Source organism: Octopus bimaculoides, chromosome 10 (assembly GCF_046866305.1).
Source record: "Octopus bimaculoides isolate indiv1 chromosome 10, ASM4686630v1, whole genome shotgun sequence".
Taxonomy (NCBI): Eukaryota; Metazoa; Mollusca; class Cephalopoda; order Octopoda; family Octopodidae; genus Octopus; species Octopus bimaculoides.
This window is the reverse complement of record NC_142937.1, coordinates 8,335,412-8,362,911: the sequence shown is the minus strand read 5'-3', so window position 1 is coordinate 8,362,911 and position 27,500 is coordinate 8,335,412. Positions and strand designations below refer to the sequence as shown.

The 27,500-nt window shown below is 33.4% G+C and overlaps 1 protein-coding gene across 6 annotated transcripts in view; it reads left to right on the top strand.

Moving 5' to 3' along the window:
* LOC106868423 (uncharacterized) overlaps nucleotides 1-27,500 on the top strand; it is a 350,125-nt gene that overhangs the window by 120,268 nt on the left and 202,357 nt on the right. For all 6 annotated transcript variants that reach the window (XR_016243322.1, XM_089358351.1, XM_089358353.1 and 3 more), the window contains one exon: nucleotides 8,814-8,901. The gene's annotated coding sequence lies outside the window, so the exon portion shown is untranslated. The remainder of the gene's footprint in view (nucleotides 1-8,813; nucleotides 8,902-27,500) is intronic.

Here is a 27,500-nt window from a genome sequence, read left to right as displayed (position 1 = left end):
AGCTTTTTCCTTACTGGTTTTTAGAAGCTTAACTTCTCATGATTTAATATTTAGGCAATGTGTTACATATCCCTAGGCCACAACAATTGCAGGTATAAACCTGAACTTGTAATCTGGATAGAGTTACCCCAGACGTCTCAATAGTTCAGCGTAAGTATTCTCTTTGTATTCTTTATGTTAACAACTGCTGGGCAGCTAATTTCCACAACTATACACAATTTCTCTTCTCTATCCAAAACATTGTATCATGCATGTTGCGCTTACATATTATTGAAGTATTCATTGGGACATTCCACCAGTACTCCTCATTATTATGAGCGGCTATGACTTCTACCATACTGTTGATTCTAATTTCTTCGTCCTCGGGAATGGATTTCATTATAGTGAGTCCTCGCTACAACATCGTGTTTCATCGGTAGATAATACCGTGATGTCATTTTCGGACAACTGCTTATGATGTAGGTGATATCCACAAAGTCTGTGTCGCTTGTCACATTTTACTGTTTTTCCTGCTCCTTAATCCCTTTTGTGCATGAGGTATTTCGTTGATATGTCCTATTCCTGGATTGCTTTGATGATTAATGTTACTATCATCTCTGATCTTTCCACTAACATACCCATGCATAGTCTTCTGCTCATATACGCTCATCCTTTCATCTGATGATACGTTGTAGTAAAGCATGCGACTTCTTTGGGAATATATTTAAGGTTTCAGACAAAGAGCTGTCTTCCAAGTTTTATGATGTTATCAGCCTCATGTATGTAAACTTGATTAAAGGATGCACTTCAACACTTGGTGCTTCAAATATGTTGCCGAAGGGTTATAATTTGACATTAAAAGACATTTTGGATTGACGTTAAGCCTCTGTCGCCTTTTTTCCATTGTAGGTAAGGGCTGTCTACGTCCCTGTTTATGTAGAAGTTGTGTGTGCTTGTTAGTATTTTCCGGGTTTTCACATCAATACATGTTTGTATGTATGCATGTATTATGTATGTATGTATGTATGTATGTATGTATGTATGTATCTTTTGCGTCGAGCTGTATATAAGTTTTCCGTCAGACAATTCAAGCCGGTCACTAACAAAGCTACAAGACATTTTAAGTTAGTTGAGTTCCCAGTGTTAGTAAATATGTGGTGGAGTTAGTGTGTTTGTTGAACTGTCGATAATACAACCAGGTATGTGCATCTATTTACTTACGAATCTCAAATGGAGAATTTTTGGAATGTGTTAAAATTCTTCACTGTGCCACTAATATATTGTACTTGGAAATTCTGAGTCTTTAAAGGTTTATGTTTGTACATACACTAATGCTCTTATGATGTTAGGTAGAAATACAGTATGTTCGGCAATAATTCGCCATAAATGTTCTCTTTTTCCTTACAGTCACATCTGTTGGGCAGTTGACTTCTGCAACAGTTGATAACTTTCTTTCTCCGTCGACATAACAATATCACGTCTGTAAGGTTTGCACCGAATTGGTGTTTTTAATGTGGTGTTCCACCAGTATTCGTTGTTTTTAAAAGTGTGAATACTTGCTGGTTTTGACATGCTTTTGATTGATATCTTAGAACCGTGCTTCATGAGAATAGCATTGTAAATATTCTTTGTAGCTATATCATGCTGTTAGTATCTACATTTTGTGATAGCTGCTAATGATGTGGGTGATATGTATGCATGTATGTATGTATGTTTGTATGTATGTATGTGTGTGTTTGTATGTATATACGTATTATGTATGTAAGAGAGAGGAAGCAAGAGACTAATAGGCTGTGTTGGGTAGAATTAATATAATATATCTTTCTGATTCTCAACAATGATATAATCTGCTCTATGCTGCTAATGGCGCCTAATGACGAATTTGAAACAATCGTTTATTAAAGTGAAAATTGTTACAGATTATAGACTGCGATTACATAATAATTAAACCTTCTCCATCCCAAAGGCTTCGTCTACAATTATCGGTGAAAGCTATAAACACTAACATTAGTTGAAATTATTATAATCTATTGTTCAACCATCTAAAGATCAAACATTTAGACAACTCTCTTGGTCAATCCTACAATATAAACACTTAGATCGCTAAGCACGTTGGTGCTAATTCTTTCCCCAGAATTGATCTTACTTTATATCCTTCAGTAACAGCGGTCTTATTCCCCCAGAATTCATCTCTGTTGTCATGACCATATTTGTCAGTTGCTTTCAGATTTCAGAAGTTATATTCTCTCTGCCGTCACTCATTTGAGTTTCAATTATAGATCTTCTCATTTCACATATGCTATGTCCATTATCCATAGCCACATTTAGAAACACAAATTTGAACATCAATTCTTTACATGTGGCCTCTCCTATTCAGTCATAGAAGCTGTCACCACTGATTTCAATCTGGCAGCAAAACTACCGCATTGTTGCCTCTTACACAAACACTCCCACGGATCAATTTCCATTTCTCTTACTTCGCACCCGATCTTCACTTCCTGTACCAGTCACTTTACGATTTTCTCCTTTCCCGTTTAAAACTGTCCTGTATTAATTCACACCCTTCCTCTCTTTCTTTTCAAAATTCCAAAAATTATATTCTTTATAACTAAAATGGTTTTCAATCAAGAATGGATATGGCTTTCGAACTATAATTGTATTTGCAAAAGACAGAAGAGATTCAGGAAGTTACAAATGTTTATGTTAATTTAGAAATATTGATTTCAAAGCCAGAACGAGTCCAGCAATTTTGGGAAGGGGTAAGTCGATTATATCGAATCCATTTTTTAGCTGGCACTTATTTTATCGACTCCGGCATGATATAATGCAAGGCCTGTCTCGGCAGAATTTAAACTCAAAAAGTAAACAGGGACGAAATGCCGCTAAGCATTGGTCCCTGCGTGCTAATAATTTTGTCAGATCGCCGCTTTTCTTAATTTAGTAATATTGGTTTTAAATTATGGCACAAGGCTACCTAATTCGGGGAAGCGCAAGTTGAGTACATCGCCTGAAGTCATCAAATCGTACGCATTTTATCGACGCCAGAAGGATGAAAGCAAAGCTGACTTCCACGGAATTTGAATCCAAAGTGTAAAGATGGACGAAATGCCACCGAGCGTTTTATCCGGCGTGCTAACGATTATATTAGGGGAAGACAGTATAAGGCTACGAGCTGGCAGTATCATTAGCACGCCGGAAAAACGCTTAGTGGCATTTAGATTCGTCTTAACGTTCTGGGTTCAAATTCCGCCGAGATCGTCTTTCAATTTTATACTTTCGAGGTCCATAAAATAGGTACCCGTTGAACGCAGGTGTCTATGTAATCGACTAATCTTCTCCCTCGAAATTGCTGGCCTTGTGCAAAAAATTTGATGCAAATATTAAATGACATTTTGTAGATACGGATATATGTACGTATAAACATTGTCTGGCAAAATCTTATTCAGTGATCTCTAAATAGTTGACGATTTAACTCGGTTGTTATACAGCAATTTCTTTTGTTTACGTTCTTCATTCAAAAGTACACTGTTGATTTGTTTCTGATTTTCAACAAAAGATTTTATTAAATAAGCAACTATATAAAGTATCTCCGACAAAATTCGCAACATTTCACCTTGTCAATTATCCTTCAGAAAAAATATGGATAGTTAAAACGTTCCTGGTTACGTTTCTATTCATACGTATGCTCTCAAGTAACAAAAGGTAAGGACATGACAATAATAATAATAGTAAGATACTGATGCAGGTTATTACGTGTTTGAAAATGATATTGTAATATTCGACACTAGCTAAAGGCTAACTAGTTGAAAGTAGCTCTCCGGTTCAGTATTGTGACAATGGCAGGTAACTGTGCTGTTTATATTAGTTTCTACAGCGCCCTATTGCCATTTGTATTATTTATCACTCATGTCTTCGCTTCTGTTTGTTTAATTTTCACCTGTACTCAATTTCTTCAATATTTCTTCATTTTATATTTAGCATTTCATTAATTTTCATAATCTCAAATTGAATAAAGTGTCTTGTATTAATGTCATTGTTACTGACTTTAATAACTTCTCTGCTTCGCTTATAATGCTCATTCATTTCTTTTTATTTTGCTTTTTTAATTTCATCTTGTCATATATTTGGTTTTCTTCCATTAATGTGTTGCTTTTTTTCTGTTTAATCGTTTTGAAAATGCAATGGTATTTTCATGAGCTTCATTGTCATTATTGCTGTAGTTACCTCTGAACGATCACGTTTCAAAGAGCTCTTCTTAGAAGAAATATTCGTTCAGCATTAACTAATGACAACCAGTTGGAGGACGGGGTCTCAGTTTACCAATAATTAAGTTATAATTTGAACTATCTATTAACCGTGACTAGTTATATCAAGAATTTTTAAAGTCAGTCTATTTTTTACGAGATTTAGCGCCTGTGTAAATAAACGCAAAAAGAATTTTAAAGTATTCGTGAAGTATATTTGCCGCCTAAATGTGGCTATCCCTTAAGGGTTGATACTACTGTAGCTTGTAGCCCACAAAAGACATCACCTCCAACTGGCTATTGACACACTTTCTGTGCCCTGTCAGTATTTGCATAGGGAAGTCATCATTCCCATCTCCAGCCTGACGTGATACACACGGACCAGGGTTTCTGGATATTGACCCATCCTCAGTGTGTGACAACTACCGCTTGGCGATAGGAAGTCGTTACCAATGCAAATACATATATCCGTTTTCTAGTGACGAAATTTCACTGATCTCGAAGAAGTGGAAACAAGCAATAATAAATCTCAGAGCGAGGTATGAACAGTAGCTGCACGACATCATGAAGTATATTTGCCACCTAAATGTGGCTAACCCGTAAGGGTTGATGCTACTGTAGCTTGTAGCCCCATGAAGACATCTCTAGCTGGCTATTGACACAGTTTCTGTGCCCTATCAGTATTTTGAAGAAAAAATATGCAGCACTTATCTCACAACTGGTAACACAAATCTAACTAAGGTAGAAATCAGATTTGTTTCGTCTTATATCTTTTACGATAAGACGCCGCTTATACGTGTTATAATCCTCTACAGCACTTTCACAAAGACCACACTTCTTACTTGAACCATGATATCATTTCCCCTTAGTCGCGGATAAATTCAGATTTTGAACTTCTGCCGATATTACCGATAACTTTTTTCCTCTCTTTATTCTTCCGAGAAAACTGAATCCTAGACATTTCTCTTTATAACTGAAATTATTTTTGCTGAGGTTGATCAAGGTGTAACTCCCAAATAGGTTTTCTCTTTTCTCCGGAGAAACTAGTCTCTTGCTCAATTCTTTATTGCCTATGTTCCCCTTTGCTAGTGATGTGTCTATTGAGATATTTTGTTTAAACCATTCATCATTATTTATGGGGAAGCATTTAGACCTACCTATCTTTTCGACACAATTTTTCATATGAAATATCTGCAACAAAGAAATTCGATATGTTTCGAATTTTGTACATAATTTCACTTCTCCTATATACAACAGATGGTTATATGGTAGCTTATTAGCATAGTTTTCCTGTCTTCCCGGTGCAGAAACGTTTCCGCGTCAAAATTAGTATCCATTGTCAGCTTATAGTGAATTCAAACTAAAGAGAACAATTCGAATAGCCTCTCAAACATTTCATCGGCCGGAAAAACAAAAATGTGTTATCGGAACAAAGGAGACTTTGCTGAAACACGAGCGCACAGAAGTCATTCGGTGGGTTTAAGTGATGGATGCGTAGTGCAGTAACACAGATAAAATTCATATTTGGACAGTTAGCACATGACCCATACTCTACAGGCGTTTGATGTATAATGTTTGGCAATAGCATTAGTTCAACGAAACTTGCTGAACATTTCATATCGAACGGCTATACTTCTTAGGAACACCTTAAGTTCCAGAAAATATCCTGACTCTACTACACGTTCAGTCCTCCAAATGCATGAGGAGAAATATAGTTGTGAATTGCTTAAGACACGCCCTGAAGGAATGACAAAAATGACGTGAATTTCATCGCATTCACACAAATCTGACAAAGTATTCTCTTTCTTGTCTTCTTTTTTCTCTTTCTTTGTTACCAGTTCTGAAAAAGTGAAAGCTGATGCAAGATTTCCTCGTACATATTTTCAATGTCCGTGTTTCTGTGTTTCTTTCTTTTATTTTGGCATTTATTTTTCTAATTTTACATTTTGACATGGAGGAAGACACATAATATGTCGAAATATCGTTCAATCCGTTCAATAAACAGAATCAATCTTTATTACAAATCACATCGCGCTATTTTTCTTCTTGAAGTTGATGTTGTTGTTGCTGTTGTTGTTGTTGTTGTTCTTCTTCTTCTTCTTCTTCTTCTTCTTCTTCTTCTTCTTATTATTATTATTATTATTATTATTATTTATTAAGTTGTCTTTAAGTCTTTATGTAGCATTTCGAGTGTTGTGCCAAATGCACCATTTAGCAGAGGAGTCCTTGGTATCTCAGTCTTTAACAGTCTCTTCATTTCTTTGGCTACAGTCTGATAGTTCTCGTTTATTCACTTCTTTGGAATCGACTCTGTTATCATAGGGAAATGCAAAGTGTACGATTTTGCTATTTATTTTATTATCTATAATCACATCTGGTCCTCTTGCTTCAATAGTTTGTCAAGTTTTATTGGGACGTCCATAATAACCTGTAATTCTCATATTCTGTCACAGCTTCTGATTTGTTCATACTCACGTAACGTTCCTCTTTTTTCGAAGACACACACTCGCCTAATATCCTGATGCATCTTTTTGTTGTTGTTGTCGTTTTTTTGTCTCCACAGACGTATCTAAGTTTATATTCTTTTGTGATAGCTCACTGCACTCATTCAAGATGTTGCTCATACTTTCGTTTCATCATTATCATCGTAGTCGTCATCATCATCGTCATCATCATCATCATCATCATCATCCTCATCATCATCATCATTACTATTATTATTATTAATATTATTGTTCCTAATTTGCTTTTTGCTATTATTTCTGTAATTCAACTTGGACTGTCATCAGCATTAATAATATTTGTATGAACCGTTGACAGATATCTCCTGTCAAATTTTATTCAGCTGTCACAGATATATGAAGAATTTAATTAGCACTGCTGAACAGCTTATTTCAACTAATTAAAAGGAATCATTAATCTCTTCTCAAATTTCTAACAAAGTAAAGTCTTTGATGATTCCGTTTTGACTTACAGTATTAGCTGCTTCCTTCTAGTATATACTGCATACCGTTCATTTAAAGCATGATATTCGTGGTTATAGTAGAGATCGGGAATTGACGTGTCTAGTGTAGAAGTTTTGGTAGTCGGTCTTAAAGAGCTGGAATAATTTCCGCGGTAGTTATTGGATAATTTTTCTGGATGCTGACATAACTAGATATGTGTTCTCGGAAAATACATTTGCAAAAGTACTGAGGGCCGAATTTTTAAGGTCGTTAAAATTTTTACCTACATGGTGATAGCCTCCTTAACTTATTATTTGTAAATGATAACAAAGTAAGTTCAAGCAAAATTATTTTATGGTCATTGAAATTAGCTGTGGATAATGCGAAAAAGTAATTTGTTTCGAAATAATAGTAGACTTCTATGCTGGTGGATAAGTGTAATTTTACTAAATTACTCCAAGTATTTAATGACTTTTAGCAACTGTTAGTCATCTACACGCATGCCTTCTATAATAACAATTACTAATTAACTCACCTTGAAAATCAAAATTGATCCGTAAATTCGTTTATCGCCCAGAATTTATTGCAGAGCAATGCAATTTTTAAGATGTTGTACGTTAATCTCAAATAATCATCCAATATCTCCTTTGATAACATACGTTATTTGATGATATTGCATGTAATATATGTTCGTCAACATGCTGGTAGAAATTGATGGTAGTGGAGTGACACGTTTGTATTTCAAGCGGATTATTTGTAGAGATATTTACCAAAGTATAGAAAATTTCCTAATTTCAACGAGGATGATTCCAATGAATATTCTCTCTTGAAGCAATGAATTCTAAAATATTCGTGAGCATTACCTTCATACAAATGTTTTAAAATTTAGTTAAAATATACATATGTTGTACAAAAACGTTAAATATGAGATCGTGTATAATAAAATAAACATATGATGCTGTTGTACGTTTTGTAATATTGGAATCAGCCGGCAGAAGAACAACAGAATGCACTTAGAAATATATATTAGGTATCAGTCATAGAAATTCTATTCATACAGTCCTGTAAGTTTCCGTGCACTGAAACTGTTTTCAAATCAATAAACCATTCCGGATAATAAAGTTGAATCCAATTTACATCAATTATCTTATCTGACTACTGCATGTAGCTAAACAATCATGAGAGATACTAAACTTGTCGAATTTTATTGTTGAAGCCAAATGCATATTAGGAACACTGAATAAGGGTCATGTACAACGATAATCTGATAATAGAATCGCTTTATGCTGTTATACTGAATAGAAATCTTGATGGTTAAAATTGACTTTGGAGCACTAAAGGTCAACAGAAGATAGCTACTGTGATTTCCAGCACGGGGCAAACCGTCTTTGCAATTGGATTTCTATTGAGAAATATAAATAAAGTATTAGTTGTGGTCCACCCAAATATTGCAGCAAAAGTTCATTCGCCCTCACGAAAATTTTATGAACCTAAATGTCAATGTTCATTGTTCATTAGCTCATTTAATATGCTCGTGTATGTTTTCTGTCTGTGCGAGAAGGCCTGTGCATGGTTGAAGATATACTTTAATCAACTTTGAAAATATTTGATCGAACTAATCACGTATCTTTATTCTATTTTCCAGGTTAATTGAGATAGCTACTATAAGCACTTGATGCATTCTAATGTTAATACAAACGGCAACAATAGGCGAGAGCTTTCAGCCAATAAACGTAAGTACAAGAACCCTTTATATTTTTAATTCCATTTTTGGTTACATGCGTTCATAATATTCAGTGCACATATTCCACAGTCAACTATGATTCGGAACCTTCTATGTATATATATATGTGTGTGTTTGTGTGTGTGTCTCACAATTGCGCCCGAACCCCTGGACGTTAACTGATGAGGAGTTGGTGATATTCTGTGTTTTTTTCCCGTTCATCTGTGCATTTAGTATATGCTTTTCAACTCCACCTTCTGTGTTTTTTTCCGTTCGTTTGTTTATTCCTATACGTGTTTGACTATATATATATATATATATACATACATAAATGGAGGTTGTAAAATCCTTATGCAGAGTTTGGCCACCTCCTGTACCTACACCTTAGAATACAGAGTTTCCCCACTTCAATTTTAGTCTATAAGTCTTTAAATATTTTAACTCAGCCATTTTCACCTTTGCTCTTCTATTTCGGATATTTACTCGTAAGCTTGAAATTATAACTTAGATTTACACATAACGAAATCAGACTTCCTAAATCCGATTTTATTGCGTACTTTATCTCTGAATTTTAATATAATAATATACTAACCGGCTACCTTCCTCCGATACAGTCCGGTAGTGTTTGTTTATCGTTTGTTTATTTTTCCACTATTTACTTCGTCTATTACTTTTCTCGTTCGGATAATTACGTGTTAATTTGATATATGTCTCAGATATATTCATATAAAACACTATATCCATATATGTAAGTGCTTATCATCGCCCATTCATTAGAAGACCCCTTATACTATTCATTACTTAAATATCTTTAAAACCAAGACAAAACAATGTACATGTTAATACTACCAATCGGTTAAGATAACAAGCCATGAGAGCCACTGTCTGATACTGAATCAGGGCATTTATTATCATTATTATTATTGTTGTTGTTGCTGTTGTTGTTGTTATTATTATTATTGTCGTTGTTATATGTTTGGCTTTTGCTTTGTATTTGTGCAAGTTGACTCCAAGTCTTATCCAGTGACCACCAGAGACAACGAGTTAGAAGTTCAAGTTGGTGTTATGACTAAGGTTCTATACTTTCGGTTGTGCACAGAGTATTGTTATAGAGAATGTTTGTCAAAACAAGTGAATTAGAAGTTTGTTTTAAAAGTAATTTGATTATATGATGATAGTGTGATGTTAAGATGAGTGTAAAACGTGTTTACTATTATGTACATTTAAAAGTATTTTGACAGATTAAAATGTTTTGGGGATTACATAGACAATATTTTACATAAGATATGAGCAGTTTCTATGAGCAATATCTTTTGGATTGCTTCCATTTTTGTATTTCCTGTTATCTGAGATAGGTATCAATGAACCCCTTTTGCTATCATTCCTAGGGCACCACAGATATTGTCTTAGTCTCGAGATTCCACATTTTGCAATCATCCATGTGAAAGAGATGATTTATATTTTTATCAAGAATATATATAGCCATATTGTACATCATCGAGCAATTTCAGATATTAAAGTTAAAGATGAGAGGAGTGGTAATAGAGAGTCACTTTCGAAAATACCACATGAAATTTTTACACCTCCAGCATTGAAAGTTTCCGTGTCACTATTCAAAGTCATCGAGGTTATCCATGATCTCATACTTACAGATGAGAAGTTTCGCAGAGTAGGAGTTATTTTATAAATTTCCAAACATTTTTCAATCCAGCTATGTGATAGACTATCAAAAACCTCTTTACACTCTATCCAGGCTATAGATAAGTGCTTGTGTGTTTTATGACAATCTTCCAAAATATTATTATTGTTATTATTATTATTATTATTATTATTATTGTTATTATTATTATTATTATTATTATTATTATTATTATAAGATATGATGTTAATCAATTACAGCAGTTGATGTAAACCTGTAAAAACCCTACCCTAATTTTTAGGATTTGTACATATAATAGAACAAACTTTTCAATGATTTAGTTATGTTGTGTTATTTCACTGATCTACTTACCAAATCATTTCTCCGATTTGCCTATGTTTTATGGGGTCTTGTTATTTTTTTGGTATAAACTTTCTCTATGCAATATACCTGCGGTGCCATGTAGCGTTATTTTCAGCATACTGTCTATATTTATATGCTTTACCTTTTGTTATTTGTTTGTCTACATGTTTTCGAATCATTTACAGTATACATATTTCATGGAAGCTCCAGGTTTTAAGCAGCGTATGCAATTTTTACTCCAGTTACAAATGTTGCATTTATTATGGAATAACAATAGTATATAATTTTGTATCCCTGTATTGAATATGCTCCCAAGTTGCATTACACTCTTACACCTATATACATGGTAAATATAATCTTCCTGTGTCACGTTTTGTGCAGTGTATTCTAAATGAAGTAATTATATTTCTTATTCAGTCTAGTCTGGCTACCTAGTTCATTTAGCATTCAATTCAGAATTTTATAGCTACAACTTATTACTTGTACAGATTATGTAATTATGTAGATTACGTTATTGTTGCCTTTAGGTCTTTTAATTATCTAATGCGTATATAATATTTCTTGCTAACTCCTTTCCGTGCTTTCTGCATGTTGTGCTCTGTTAAATTCATTGATACTTTAGTGGCTGTATTTTTGCGTTTGGTCGAATTCTCTTGTGTTTTAATTAGTACTATGTTAGCGTTCTTAACATTTCTGTATTCGAATTTACATTTGCACATTTTTTTATCCGAATCGCATATTAACTTCTCTAATAAATCCATCTCTGAAAGAGTGTTTCTAGTTATCTGTTACGTTTAATAGATATAGAGGAGGTGGTTGATTTATCCAATCCTAGGGCAGTTTAACAAATTGATTTCATAGGGTTTGTGTCAGACATATATGTCGTGATACACAAAATCCCATGACATAATTCTTTTTTCATAGAGAACGGTTTACCATTTACAAGTCCTTAGCTTATCTATTTAATCTTGACAGGTTCAATGCATCTTATAAAGCTGTCATTTTAGTAACAGCTAACGTATCACAATAAACGTGTGAGAGAATACTGTGGTGAAAATCTTTCTACTAGACATTTCATGTCATGCTAAACTCCCTTTTCTCATACAACACTCTTCGATTATGTCTTCTGGGACCAGAAATTGGTCTTTAGAGAGATACAACCCCTTACATCAATTTTTCTGTTCTCTGGCATATTTGGTTTTTTTTTCTCCAGTTTAATTTTTCTTTTATTATATCTGCCTTTTTTTCTGTCCCTGGGAAATATTTTAGTCAGAATTTCGTGCCATCTCGTATTTATATGTAGCGTCTTCTCTAATTCTGTTGTTATAGCTTCAAGTGATTACTCGTTGATTTTCAAGGTTATTCAACACTCAAAAGAAGGCATAAAACATTCGTGTCAACGTTAGTGATTTCTTCTAACTCATCCTTCTCTCAAACCTTCCCGGTTGCTAAAACAAAAGAAAAAGAAAATGTCTTATTTCGTCTGTTGTTTTTTCTCAATGCATGAGATATATTTGCCCTCTAAACTGCGTTTCTTTGTGTGTATTCTTTATTAATTAATGATATTATTATTATTATTATTATTATTATTATTATTATTATTATTATTATTATTATTATTATTATTATTATTATTATTATCATCATCATTATTATTATTATCATTATTATTATTATTATTATTATTATTATAAATTATAATATTTTCCACTGGGTGAAAGAGCAGGGCATGCCATCAAAGTGAGACTGGAGTTAGATACTCAAAGCTCAGTATACACATCATGACTACCCGTCTGATAAGAGTACATCAAGCACATGCATCACGGCTATTTGTGCGAGACATGGATGGTAATAACATATAAAAAAAGAAACAAAGCATGGCCTTGAAGCTGGAGCCCAGTTAGAATGGTTTTCAGGTTGAGTGGTTCATCCCACTTAAAAGGTCGTTGTAGTGATATTTGTTCCAACTTTGGAATAGAACATAAAGGATTTTTAAAAACCGAGGTCGGGCAAATTATCAGACTGAGAAAGTGCATAATCTAGTAATGACAACAAAATGCAATGGTTGTGATGAAGATCATTGGTCATTGCGACTAATTCTGGTTTATGTTTACGTTTTTGGTCGACAAACTGAAAATATTAAAACGCGGACAACACGGAAAGACTTGAGGCTGCAAGGTGTCGGCACGGACATACAGAGTTTAATGATCCTGGAAGATCATAGATATTGAGTGCCGTTATCGGAAGGAATAATATAACAATTGTCGTACAGAACAGAAATCCTACCACGAAAAAGGAAAAAAGAGGTGAAGAACAACAATAACAGATCAGAGATATAACTTCATCGGCTATTTCCAGTAGGTTTAAACTATCGTCATACAGTTATGAGAAGTTGATGTACAATAAACAGCATTTGTATTGATAGTTTACGGTAAATCCAGTGACTCAAGACGGCCCGAGTTTTCCGGACTCTTTCTACTCATTTGAGCATGATGGAAAACAAACTAAACAGAAAAGACAATATGCAAACGAGTGCAGGGCAAGAATAGTTCAAAACCGTCTAATTATAATTAGTTCAAGTTTTAAATCACAGAAACTAATTCACAATTCCCATATTCTGATGTTCTTCAAAGCATATTTAAGTTTCTGAATACCTATTTTAGCAGACAATTTTATTAGATTGCATAAATTAGTATTGCTATGCTTTGAAGTCATTCTCAAGCAATGCTAAATGAAATTATATTACACAAAAGTTATTTAATTTTCACTATCGTAAATTTAAATGCATACCTTTATTTAGTGATGCATTTATGGTTGTCTACTTAAAGCTTTAGTACTTAAATAGCTTTTAACAATAAATTGCAACTGTTAAACCTAATAATGTATGAATAATTTATAGATTTAACGAAGTATGATGTCCCCGTTTTAAACAGATATTTTGATCTGAATTAATTAATCATTCATATGCCATGTACATTTAAAAGCTTTATGCAAATTCATTAGATTAATTAGAAATAGATTCTAAGTTATTATATTCATAGTTGGATATATATATATATATATATATATATATATATATATATATATCACAATGGATAACGATTATTTTATTGTGCTAGACTTGATTGATTACTAAATCCGGAAAAATCTCAATATGCAAGATTTTAACGAAAACCTGTATTGTAAAACAGAAAGCTGGAAGTTACTATAACTCTCCTACAACCTATAGATCAGACTGAAACGTTGATCTGTCCTGCAAAAGACTACGTGAGTAGTTTGCATGGTGCCATTCACATCTTCAGCGTCACACATTTTCCCCTTTCGTCTTTCTACTACTGTTATTATGGCCTCTATTACTATGGCTTCTATCCGTGGCGCTGGAAGTTGTGCCCGACTTAGGACATTTCATGTGGTACCTAACTGCAAAAGCCTCACCCGTCACAGCAAACCTAGGTAGAAGATATATAGCCTGTTCTTGAAGGCCAGCTCAATAAAGTCAAGTACATCTCTCTCCCTCGCTTTCTCTCTCTGTCACTGTCTGTCTGTCTGTCTGTCTGTCTCTCTCTCTCTCTCTCTCTCTCTCTCTCTCTCTCTCTCCTATCTCTCTCTTTTTGTATATAAACTGCCATCATAATAGAATAAAATACTCAATGACCAGTTGTAAAGAATATAATAGCAAATTTAATCATTACGCGAGTGGTATGGTTGGGTCAACGGACACAGAAACACCCTCAACTAACCAAAAGGAGAATAACACAAGTTCGAGTCAATCCACTGCTAAATCTAAATTACCCCACCAAAACGATGGGCCTAATGTTAATAGATTTCAACTGAAAGACTTCGAATGAGATGACAGAAGTAGCTAAATCGTCTAAATAAGATTACTCATAATGCGAGCAGACTAGGCCACGAGGAAATAGTAGACAAGAATAGTGGTGAATGTAGTAATTCTAAGAAATGGAAAGATAGATCTAAAAGATAGATCAGTATTGTATAGTGCACTAATGTCCCGAAAAAATTATCTACGTTTCAAGAGAAGCGATTCCAGCCATGAAGACGATGCTGGAAATTGTTTAATAACCATTCAGGTAAGTTTACACATTGGACAACAAGGAACTTGGCAAAAGTCAGTTCTCTTACAAGGACCATAGATTTGGAGAGTTCATGCTTAAAGATACAACAGGCCTGTCGTTCAATATTATGGCTCCCAAAGCTTATTCTACGTTGGTTTTGGAATGCCAACGTGATTTAGAGAGAGTACCTCACAAAATATCAAACAATTCAGCAATGCTAGCGACTGAGCCTTCTGCCAGAAAAGAATCATTATGCAACGTATTATAACTGATTTATATATACATAAATATCTGCAAAAAAGAACATAAACCCTCCCCAGATCTATATGCATTATATACAAGGAATACATAAGGCATATGGGCTGTTTCGAATTTGTTACATTGCCAATAGAAAAATTACAGAAATAGATAAATGGTTTCTCCATATTTTGTACACTTTGTATGAATGTTTTCTAACTTGTTTTATAATGCAACAATAAGATTTTCTATTTTCTAAATGTTTGTAAGAATGCAAAATGCATGTATGGTTTTCAATTTTTATGCATACATCTTTTTATAACACCTTAACGACCAATTAAACATATAGTATCACAACTAATCTGCACTAAAATTTACATCAGTTTTAATGTCAGTCATGAGATTCAATTTTTTTTTTCTGCTGCAAAAATTATTACGATCTATTGAGTACTAACCACTAGAATATCTGATAGTCTCTTCAACAGCCTTATTAATTGTTATGAAACTTCTACTGGGATGTTAATGAATTGGTTGTTACCGTTGCATTTTTAATAATTCAATCGGTTCTAGCCTAGCAAGAGTAAGCCTCTACCCTATAACTTCTACATTTTGAATGCTGCAAAGTGGATTCCTCTCACGTGGTGATGTGCGACTGCCGCTGTACTGTAGTTGCTGTTTTACGCTAGTAACCACAATAGTTACTAGTCCTCGGATATCGCTGTACCACTTCCTTCCGGAATAGTAATACATTGACTTCTCTTACAATCACTGTTAACTCCACAAGACACCGACTAGAACTATCGACTCTCAACTCTTCGACTGCTGACCCTCTCTTGACGACGGGCTACTGATCTGCTTATGTCTTCTCCTACCACTTTTTACCGGGAGGGGTGTACAGTGTCACTATACAACATCTCCCTATTTAATTATTTTAAATAAACAATCAATTTCTTTTATTCACTCGACCTGCTCCTTTTTTCATATAATCAATATCGTGTCTTCTTTGGGTCTATTTTTAGGAACTCAGTATTCTTCCTTTCGACTTCTTGCAATGGCGTTGGAACTGGAAAGTATCATATAGACAATCCATTGGTATTTCGACTTCGGCACCTCTGGCTCTATCTGGATGGTCAGCTGGTATGGTCTACGTTTGTGAAGTTCATTCTTCCACAGTTCACTCTTTCAGTGAACTGGAACCGTGAATAAAGTGGAGACCCAGGATGGGTGAATGGCCTGCGCAGTGCCGTCAAGATCTCTGTCTCCTCTCCTGCAGGGGCAATGTCGGTGGCGGGGGGTTCCATCTCGTCCTTCTATAGAGGGTCCTTAGAGAGCGAGTGCAACCCCGACCTGGGGAGAACTCTGGGCTTCAACGAACCTCAGCTTGCCAGCCTGTTTTGGAGAACATTCGGGCCAGGACCTCTGAATAATTACTGGAAATCCCCGGACTGGCAGTGCTATCGAGGGACCCTACCAGTTTCACATAGGCTCTATAGACCGGCCAATTTTCGTCGCCTACTTGTCCGAGACGCGGGCGAAGCAGGGAAATTGTTTTGCATGCATTCGTGCAACGTCCAATGTTATCGGATCTATGGGAACTACACCGAACACCTGTTGTCACATCTAGGAAGAGTACAGATGTCGGCCGAATCTATCAACAAGATAGACTCAACCCCTTCAATTAACCAGGAAGTAAAGTTGTGTACCCTTGTCGTGGTAACAATGGCGAAAGAGGCGATCTGGAAGACGAGAGTGAAAGGAATCGAGACAGGTACCTTCATCACCAGCCGTAGGTTGATGAACTTTTTCCGTTTCCACCTGAAACGGAAAATAAGGCTGGTGCGGAGAGGCCTACCTTCGGATGTATTTGCGAAAAAATGGAAGAAAGTGGAAAGAGCTTGTTGGGAGTGAATGACCCAACCTACAGGAAGACATAAGGGTACGAAAATGTTTCAGTGGTGGTGCGTGAGGTGTGAGACCCAATGGCCCCCACTTATTTTTTCATTTCTAATTTATGCATTGTACATATTTTAATCTAATTTTCAATTCTCAGTTAATTCCCATACGTTTTGCACGTGATTCAGTCACCGCTCCCTCATTCCTTATGTGCTTATATGTCCTTGTTTCTCCCCTCTGTGTTGTTCCTTCATAGCAATAAAAAGAAATTATTCACTTTTTTGGTTCGACCTTTGAACATTATATTACAAACGCGTTCGCTCGTGAAATATAAATATCTTCTAGCAACACTGTACGTTATGGTGTTTGAACGACATAATTTTAGTTTATCCATTTGTTCCCATGTTTTCTAATTTATGATTGTGATGTCACTTCCAGTGTCTAATTGCACACTAATAGTTTCAGTTCTCACATTCACGAATTTTCTATTTGTAGTCACAACTTTTCCTGCTGACAAATTATTTATTTTTTCTTGTTTGTTCCATTTTCCTATCAGTCGAGTTTTGCATTGCCATTTTATATGTCCTATAATCCCGTGATGAAAGCACTTTGCATTTTAATCGGTCAATCTGTTTCCAGGTGTATCGCACCATATGATATATATGGGTGTACAAACCGATATCTTTTCTGTTTTTCCTGCAACACTTTATTTGTCTTCCGACTGTTTTGCACTGGTCTTATGTGAAAACACACTTTCAGCTGAATTTCTTCTGTGTGATGCCTTAATTTTAATATCTTGTTCTACTCTTCCGACAATTTCTGCAACGTCAGTTATTGGTTCATTTCCAGTTTTGCTAGAATTTTCTATCAGATTTCTGTACCCTTTTTATCTGTTAATCCTGTGCAAAGATCAAACACTTGAAAGATTCTGGAGTAAGCATATCCAGCCAAAATCTCTCACATTCTTTGTTGATTCTGCCTGTGTAAGTAGTGAAGTCTTCATCTACGCTCTTTTTTGTGTTTAAACATGTTCATTTAGTATTAAACTGTGAACACTTTTCACTAAATATTTTGCCCAAAATATCAACTGTGTTGGGGAAATTTATATCGGACGCTTTTTTGACAATATGGAGTTACTATACTTCTCATGCTCTGCTGTCGTTCGTTTTCTTAAAACTAGACGCGTTTTCTTTTCGCCCGTTCAATTTTGTTGTTCTTTTTTCAACATTTGTTGAAATCTTCGACAGTAAGCCTCGAAGGTTAATCCTTTTTCGGGTCATATTTGAATTCGCTTATGGAATTTGCTACATGGTCAGGCGAAAATGTATTCTCTGGTTTGTTTATCAACTTCATTAGTTGTAGCATTTGTTACTGCAATCCTGGTTGTTCTCATTGTTCCTCGAGTTTTGTTATTGCTGTTTTTGCAACTCAACTATCCCAGATAAGAAATCTTCCATATTTTACAATTTTCGTAGGTTTGCACAAGAGTTTTGCTACTTTTCTGTCGAGTTATTTAATTTTCCACTTGAATTAGTTTAAACTCTCCGTTTGAATGTTTTTTTAGACTCCGCGTAAATTTATTTTTCCACTGTCGTATATTAGGATCCACCCAATAGTGTAATGTGTGACTGCCGTTGTACTATAGTTGCTGTTTTACGCTAGGAGCCACAATAGCCACTAGTTATAGGATACCATTGTATCTCTTCGTACCAGAATAGTAATACACCAACTTCTGTTTTGCTATCGCTGATAGCGCCACAAGACACCGACTAGAACTGTCGACTCTCAAGTCTTTGACTCTCGACCTTCTCTGACGACGGGCTACTGATCTATTTATAATAGCTTCTACCACGTTTTTGCCGGGGTGGGGTTATACGGTTTCACTATACAACATTGAAAAAGCGATTTATTTTGTTAATCGGCTCTTTCTTCCTAATTACCTACAGACATCTATAATTGGTTTGAAATATACACATGTATTTCGTTTATTAGGTACTGAAGTCTCTATTGAGTTGTAGATTTTTCGATTTGGTAGAAATATTTATGTCCTTTTAATGAAGACATTTCTTACTGTATATCTTTATTCACATCAGTTTAAAGGCTTAAATTAGAGTTTGTTTTCTAATGGTACGTGTATTTTGCTTAATTATTCCTTAATCTTTATTCACACCACTCACAATCTTTCCAGTTTACTCTAACTTTTATAACTAAGTTCTCCTTAGGGCATTTCTTTAAACTGCAGCTTGCTGGGAGTTTTCTTTCAGAGCAGAATAATGATGAGATCCGTAGACTATGTTAACCTCCGAGTGGAAGATATGGCGTGCCTCCTTTTTTCTATGCGAAGAAAGAATAAAACGACAGACGATTCTGTGCATTTAAACATATTCAATACACTTTATGTGTCTCGTCCGGCACTCCGTCGGTTTCAACTAGTGATGCAGTTGATTCGAATAACGGAACAATCTGCTCGTAAAATTAAAATGTAAGTGGCTGAGTACTCTATAGACACTCGACCACTTAGTGCAGACATCAAGAAGATTCAGCCTGGCACAGAGTATGTCAAGGGTACCCCTTAAATTGTAAGTACAACTCATTTCTCGCAGTTGAGTGGACTGGAGCAGCGGCAAATGAAGAGTCTTGCTTATGGACACAACGCGTCGCTGTGAATGGAAGTTACGATCGTGAGCCGAATAACCAAACCACTAACTCACCAGCGTTCGCGATAATGTATATAAATGTTTGTTAATTAGTTAATAAAATTATCTTGTACGCAAATTATCAATTACATCTGTGCTGTCCTTTGTGTTGGTTATAAATAGCTATTTACTATTGAATAAAGGTGAAATATCTTCTGATGACGGGTGAAAGAAAGGTTAATCATGAGGAGTTAAGCATTCACTATTTTGTGTGTGTATATATACATACATATATATACATACATACATACATACATACATGCACACGTATATATATATAACCATATATGTACATACATACATACATACATACATACATATATATATATATATATATATATATATATATATATACATACATACATACATACATACATACATACATACATACATACATACATACATACATACATACATACATACATATGTGTGTGCGTGTGTGTGTGTACAACGTATAATCTACAGTCGATATTTAATATAACTAGCATATTGAATATACCGATAAACACATATTTCAACATCAGTAGAAACCCAATTCATCTACATTTCAATTTTATAATGCTTCATTCTTACAATTCAATAAAATGTTGATGAAATTGTGTTTAACATTGCTGGTCCTTCGCATTGTTATTAACAAAGATATCATATTTCATAGATTTTAAGATGCATATAGTAATTCCTATCACTTAATCATACGTTATTCCAATTCAATTCCCCTGAAACCGAATTTGACGAGGCAATTGTGTAGTATACATGAAAAGAAAATTGCAAAGCCTTGTCCGCCATCATAATCATTTATAAAGACTTAAACCAAGTAATACAGTAAATAAGCTTAATAAAATACTATCTAAAGCCTCGTAGTTTATTTGTCGATAGCCAACAAAACTCTATTTCATTAATATATCTGCATATTGAATATACGAGAGAAGAAACGCCATTCCGTCTTAATTTGAGTAACAACTGAAATATTAAAAAAATGCACGGAAAACAAAGTAAATAAATTTGATGGTACTGATAGCAAACTGCCACATTTATAATGCCTTCGAAGACCATAAAATATGTGCTTTTCTTATCGGTCTCTTGTAATCGCCTTCTCTATCTGCTAGATTGCTATTCCTGTTTTCCATTAATATTTCCTAGAAATAGTCTACTGATAGTGAGGTGCAATATTAAAATATCCATATCAACGAATTAAGTCTTAACTTACTGTAAGGCACAATAGGTATAGTGAATACAGATATAATACACGTGGTTGCTTGATATTAAAAACGACATTCAAATACTCAGAAAAGAATTGTATGTATGTATGTATGTATATATATATATATATATATATATATATATATATATATATATATATATATATATCTTTTGAGATGGGATGCCTGAACTCGCTAGCCGATGAATTCGTAAGTGCCTTTTCTTCTCGTTGATTTTTGGCGTCGCATGACCAGAAATTACCGTGAATTTTTTAGAGACACTTTCAGATTTATCAGAATATTGGGCTGATGAGACGGAATAGATTAATATCTTAACCGCGAAACGTTCGTATCCAATTAACTAAAGGCAGGTTTGTTTTTGCTTTTCACTCTGGTTTTTTGTTCTATGTGCACCATAAATATCGCCATCCATTTAGAGAAAAATTTGTAGTTTAGAATCAGTAGTTTTTTGACTGCTATTTCTAAATTTTCAGTATGTTGGAGAAGCAACTCAATGCTAATCCCTGTATATTTACGATGATAAATGATTTTACCGATAAAGGTTTTTTTCATACTGAACTACTTGGCAAAATTGTTAATTATTAATTCTATTACTAATTGACGATTCCCTGCCCTTATTCTTGTATAATTTATATATATATATATATATATATATATATATATATATATATATATATATATATATATATATATATATATATATATATATATATATATGTATGTATATATATAATATAGGATAAATTCTTTATAAGAATTTATCAAGTAGTCAGCGTGAAAAATCCTCATAATGAAAAAATAACGAAAAATTTCGTAATGAAAAAATTCATCGTTTCTTCATAGATATATTTAATTATATATAAAGGGCATTAACTGTGTATTAATGCCTCACGCTATCGAGGGACTAAATAAGTCAAAAATCTACTAAAAATAAGCAACATATTTACCGAAAGCGAGGGACTGCAGCTTTTCAAAATTTATCTCTTAAAAACATTTAACTCAACGGTAACAATAATAAAATCAAACTAAATAATATTTTGAAATCACGTCACTAATTGGTAGGTTCCAGGTTTGCATCATTTATAATAGGAAATGCATCCATTACCTAAGCCTTGCTCTTGATAAAGCAATTCTCACACTCACACGCACGTACGCACACTGCACACACACACACATATATATATGTATGTATGCATATTACTTGTTATACATACATATATGTATATATATATATATATATATATATATATATATATATATATATATATATATATATATATATATATATATATATACATATGAGTATATATATATATACATATATATGCGTGTGTGTGTGTGTGTATGTGTGTGTGTTTTTGTGTGTACATATAGATAGTGACCGAAAATAAGAAGTGTGTGTTAAAGAACATTATAAAAATTGGCTATGCAATTTGGCTTTACCATAGACTTCTTTAACACACACATTTAACATTACTCACCAATACTTAGAAGATAAAATATATTGATAATTTGCTTTTAAAATATTTAATTAGTGCTAAAGTTTCATTTTGATAACTAGAGAATGTGATTGCAATTTATCTATCAAGATACCGCCGAAGAAGATTTGTATTACTAACTTGTGTTCATGGTTAGTGAAATGTCGCTATGGATAGATTTTTGCTTGAATTTTATAATCAGAATGACCCCAAATGGAACTGCGTGTCTTGCAACGCTCAGTTGTAGCTTGTTTCCATGAAAACTGATCTATCTAGTTATTTACCGCCCAGACCTAACTTGCCAATGCACAATCACAGAATATATAGACCTAGTTTTTCTGCTAGATGACTAGTTTGATTCCCTTTCACGTACTCACCCCAGGTAATATTTATCATACGTGATCGAGATGGACAATGTACAAATTAACGCTACGCGACAAATTACCACGTGAATATATATGTATATATATATATATATATATATATATATATATATATATATATATATATATATATATATATATATATATATATATATATATATATATATATATATGTATATATATATATATATATACATATACATATATCAATACATAGATTAATACATGCAAACATACACCCAAACACACACACATGTACACATGCAAAGAAACAAACAACGTGCTGTTTTAAATTTCCAAGTACCACATTTCTCTTACTATTGAAAATTCAGTCAAGGAGACAGAAATCGTATGGAATGCAAAGTGAAATTTTTGAATATGCTGAAGGAGTTGGATTTCGTTTTTTTGGGGTTTTTTTTGTTTTTTTTGCTTTGTATTGTTGTATAGCTTGAAATATAACAATCTCATTTCTTTCTGCAACGAAAGGCTAATTAAACAATTAACTAGATATCAAACTAATATTTGTCCTCCGAATATTGAACCTTTCAAAATAGAGATCGTAAAGATAACATTTCTCTTGGTAATCTTTCTAAAAATATTTTACTTTAAAATTTAATAGTAAATGTTATCACCAATATATATCTTTCGCGAATTTCTTGTACAGCAGTTGTTTTTCAATTAGCTTCGAATAACCCAAAGCACGCCAGGCGAACTGCTTAACAGCTTTTCGTCTGCACTTTACACTCGAAGTTCAAATTCCGCCGAGGTCAGCTTTGCCATTCTTCATTTCGGGCTTCATGAAATAAGTACCAGTTGTTTGCCAGGGTCTATGTAATTCACTGATACACCAACCTGAAATTGCCGGCTCTATGCCAAAATTTGAAACTAATATTTGAAATTACATTAGAAAATACAGGAACCGCAATTATAAAATTTGGATTAGAGACAAATGGTAATCGTTTACACACCTTAATTTCAATGCTCTTATTTGTCATTGCTCTGAAATTTAGTTTTATAACAGATACTAAAGAAATGAACTATTCTGTGAAACACGGTGAACTGTAATATTGATAACGAAATTTAGTAATGAATCAAAACCATGAAAAAGCCGAATATATATTTGTTATTCTGAATCGTGCATGCAAAAACGTCCTCATGAAAATTAGCATTTATTGCTACTTGAAATGGAGAGGTAATTTCAAGAATCTAACAGTTTCAGAGAAAAATGTATTTTCGTGCTTCAAGAATATTTGATAGTTTCTCCAGGCTAGGTAACAATCTTGAACTATATTATTTAATACAAAGGACCTCTAGTTTTGCTTCAGAGTCGAAAATAATTCCCATGGAAGTATTGTTTAATGTCTCCGAGTTTCAAGTTTTATAAATTGTTTTTCCCGTATTCGCCACTTAACGCATTTACCAACTTACATGTCCATCTGTGTTATTTCGCTGTAATCATTTTTAGCAATTCCCTTCTTATCTATATATCTACCACTCTCTCATTCTACAGACACACGTATTCATGCAAACATCCATAAACAAACACACATACACACACTTAGGCGCACATACAAACATATACAAATATGCAATATTATATTCATATATGCATGCGTTCGTGAATTTGAGTATGTGTGTGTACGTGCGTGCGTGAGTGAGTGTGTAGGTTGCATCTTACAAAATTGAATGCTGTAAGAGAACAGAAAATTGGTCCGAATTTTCATCTATTTCTTCTCTTCCTATCACTTATATCTTTCTGTATATATGTATACATTTTGGAAAATATAAAGAAGGCATGAACGCTTACTGAGAATGGTGTTAGACTGCATTGTTATTATGTGACATTGACGTTATACACTTAAAACTCCAATGATGTGAAGCATAGGTCCAGTAAAATGACCAGTTGTTACACTTTATTGACTATGAAACGAAATATTTATTATATGGTTTTGAATACAAAGACAGTAGTTTAAGCCGACCAATTATGTAGATCATGCTATGTAACCTATTATTCGACAAAGAACGGTAGTTTCAAAGATTACTCTCATTGACTTCCGTATAAAATGACTAAAACGCCATGATTCTCTATACTATAATACGACGATTATGCAAAGATTGTTTTACAGTCAAAGAAGACTGAATAAAATTAGAGTTAAACTAGTATTTATGGACCCTTTAGAATATTGTAAGAAGTGAATATACTGCATCCAGTATGATTACTATGAGCTAATATGATATACGAGTGCATAGAGGCTTCTTCGGCAAACAATTATTTTCAAACTAGAAATGATCACTTCTCTCTATTCTTTTCAGCTGACATTAAGTTTGATTCAATAGATTATCAATTGTATCAAAAGATACTTCTAGATAATTGGAATGGCACGTTCTACACATAATTTAGCTTCATGTGCTGCACACACACAAACACACACACGTACGCACGTGCACATACACATATCGATTCTAAAAGGTTAGTCTCTGTTTTGTGAAATGGAAACTAAATACGATGTAAAAGTTAATCAGAGCACATTATTAATATAGGAATTGTGGTAACAATGCGTAATAAACGTTGGTCTACTATCGAAAATGCAATGGATAGGAATAAATAAATTTTCCATACTCACATACACACACTATCTATAGTTGTGTGTTTGTACGTATGTGTATGGTTGCGTATATGACTATGTATATATATATATATATATATATATATATATATATATATATATATATATATATATATATATATATATATATATATATATATATACATATACATATACATATATATATATATATATATATATATATATATATATATATATATATATATATATATATATATATACATATGTGTGTATGGGTGTATGGGTGTAAACAAACTCGTATGTACACACACCTATACATGACAGTGGTGCACATAATCTGTGCTTTAAACATGGTCTCATTTTGCTTATATTATTAGTATTATACAATATAAATAAATTTCTGTCCTATGTGATACGTGTTTCTTTTTCAAATAGCTATCATGAATTTACGACAAAGAAATTGTTTCAGTTTTATCACATCGTCTCTTTCCAAACAAAGAATATTCAAAATTTCTTCACCAGTGTGCGGGAACAGGAAGACCATTATCAAAATCTGTGGCTGATGAAAATGTAATTCCGATATTGATTGTTAGATTTTTATGCAAAAAGACATAATATTTTCAGTTTATGTTTAGAACACAATGTGGTTTTATAGAATAAAGGTTGCCTCGTCTGGAAAAGGAGAATAAAGAATCAGTACCACCAACAAATTCTGAAGAGTTTATAGTAATGGTTAAGAAATATATATTTTCCAGCACGAAATGCCTTAGCTTTGAAAGTACACACCAATGGAAAATTTAAACTTGCAAGAAAGTATTTCATTAATATTCATTGATATAATGGCTTCATGAAGAAACAAATATCTCTTATGAATTGGATGTTACCCTATTATATTATAGAGAGGTCGCCATCACAAGAGAATCATCAAAGTAATTCAATTTTGTGTATCATAAAAAATAAGAATAAATTTCCTTGCTTTTCTTCAGTAAAGGGCTTTGGGTATATTATGTAATATTACTAAGTTCATATAAAAGATTATTGGAATCATCTAGTCCTTAACACACAACCTTAGAGTGTAATTTCTTTAATTAGATTTTTATTTGTACACAATTTTTATCCTCTCTCGTTAAATTATTTCTACTCATTACAAATGCTGTCAAATGAAAAACATGTTTATTAATTCATTTGGTTGTTTATTAATTCATTTGTTTTTGTTATCTTAAGTCAATTTTTAGTTTAAAGTAATTTTCTAAAATAGTGTAAAATAAGATAGATCCAACATTCTTTTAGGAAGATGTGAAAAATACTATTAAGCGTTCCTGTTATACATACAAAATACATTATTAGAAATAATGTTTTTAAAAATATATGCATAGAAATTGACTGGAAATGTAAATTCATGAAACAAGTCTCCCAAGAATATGTGTGGAATAGTTATTCTAAATGCAATGAACAGTTGACGAGGAAATAAGCCATTCAGTATTAATTCACAATTTTGTTTAGTTGGGCTTCATCATCGAGATAATACTAACATGTGAACTTGGATATTACAGCTCCTGCTGTTACATACGTTGTTATTCTTGTACTTGAGTTGAATCTAATTTCCGAGAAATATAATAATGAAACGCATACATCATGCGTTATATTCATCAGCGGATGAATATTATTCACAATCCCAACTGGTATTTCACATCGTTGATCTCCATCATTCGTTATTCGCCTGATCCCAAGGTATTATTTTCATATCGTCCTACGGTTCTTGTTATAGGTTTGCGTATCTAACCTGTGGGCATTTACGAGAGATTATTACATAAAAATGACATGTACTATAGATTTTATTCTGGATGTAATAATATTAAAAGCCATTAAATAATAAAAATAAAAATACATGGTATCCAACACTTCACGAAGGTAAATGACCATTTCCTCGTAAAAGTTGCATTAAAGACATTTTTACGTATGTTTATTGTAATTACAGGCTAAAATGTCTCTTTCTCGTAGATATAATAACTCTGGAGTTCCAAGGCCGACGAGCTTGA